At 45.9% G+C, this 1,533-nt stretch overlaps 1 pseudogene across 1 annotated transcript; it reads right to left on the reverse strand.

Annotated features, from left to right (window-relative positions):
• Nucleotides 1–226: 226 nt before the first annotated feature.
• Nucleotides 227–857, reverse strand: LOC307067027 (ADP-ribosylation factor 1-like; annotated as a pseudogene). Its single transcript has one exon. The product of its transcript is annotated as an ADP-ribosylation factor 1-like (transcript).
• Nucleotides 858–1,533: the final 676 nt, after the last annotated feature.

Raw genomic sequence — 1,533 nt, forward strand, 5'->3', positions numbered from 1 at the left:
AATATTGCATAGGAGTACCAGAAACTGCCTCATTGGAAACAAAAACTATTTACATTAAATAAAAACCCAGGTGCAGGCTGTGTCTGCACATTTACAGCATGGTGAAGCACACTGTGACCGACCATGGAGACAGCTTCTGGCACTCACCCCCCAGGGACACGTTTGCCACATGAGAGTAAAGCGAGGGCAGAAGGAGGGAGTGGAGGGGAGGAGAGAGGAGTACAGCTCACTTCTGGTTCTGGAGCTGATTGGACAGCCAGTCCAGTCCCTCATAGAGCCCGTCCCCGCTGGTGACACAGGTGGCCTGAATGTACCAGTTCCTGTGGCACAAAGAGTGCAGACCCAGCTTGTCTGTGATCTCAGCTGCATTCATGGCATCGGGGAGGTCCCGTTTGTTAGCAAACTCTGAGCAGAACGGCATCCCTGAGCGCGTCTTCTGCCAGCATCCTCATAAGCTCCTCTCGGGCCTCATTCACACGCTCCCTGTCCTTGCTGTCAACCATGAAGATGAGACCTTGTGTGTTCTGGAAGTAGTGGTGCCACAGAGGCCGGATCTTGTCCTGGCCGCCCATGTCCCACACAGTGAAGCTGATGTTCTTATATTCCACGGTTTCCACGCTGAAGCCTAGAGTGGAAATGGTGGTCACGATTTCACCCAGCTTCAGTTTGTACAGGGTGGTGGTCTTTCCCACAGCATCTAGGCCCACCATGAGAACGCACATTTCTTTTTTGCCAGAAAGGCCCTTGAAGAGGTTTGCAAAAATATGCCCCATGCTGTAGACCCGTGGGAGCAACACTGGCCAGAGAAACCCTCGGCGGCCGGCGCAGCTGCTACCCTGAGGCAGGCGCTGGTTTCGCTCCCACAAGATGGCGGCTCTGATGGCGGTCCCCCTGTTTTTTTTAAATTATAGCCATCCTGACAGGTGTGAGGTGATATCTTATTGTGGTTTTGATTTGCATTTCCCTGATTACTGGTGATGTTGAGCACCTTTTCATATACCATTTGGCTATTTGTATGTCTTCCTTCAAAACTGATGCATTTCAATGCAACTTTAGAAAATAACGATTTGAAGACGGATTATAGATGTGTAAATATACAAATCTCAAGCAATAGCAATATCAAACATTTGTCAATATTAAACATAATTTAAACCTAGCTAATTTAGCTCTAAAATGCTTTACTGAAAGATGCAGAAAGAATAGATGTGGCACAGGTACAAGACAAATGAGAAAAGTACAGTCTCAGGAAAAAATAGAGAATATAAAGCTCCACTCTTAAAATCCTTCTATAGTTTCCAATTACTTAAAGCATAAAGTAAAACACCATAATACTTCAAAAACTTTGGCCAAATCTGGACCAAATCAAATTTCTCCCCTTTCTCTCTTTGCATTTGCTTCTTCATCCCTTATACTCAGTGTCTCCTTGTGAATGGAGAGGAACTTCCCCCTACATCTCAGAACCTGAAACAGCCAAATCTATTACTACAATCACCTAAAACCTTTTTTTACCTGAGAGGGTTTGCAAATGGGTCA

The sequence above is a fragment of the Hyperoodon ampullatus genome (assembly GCF_949752795.1).
Source record: "Hyperoodon ampullatus genome assembly, chromosome: 18".
NCBI lineage: Eukaryota > Metazoa > Chordata > Mammalia > Artiodactyla > Ziphiidae > Hyperoodon > Hyperoodon ampullatus.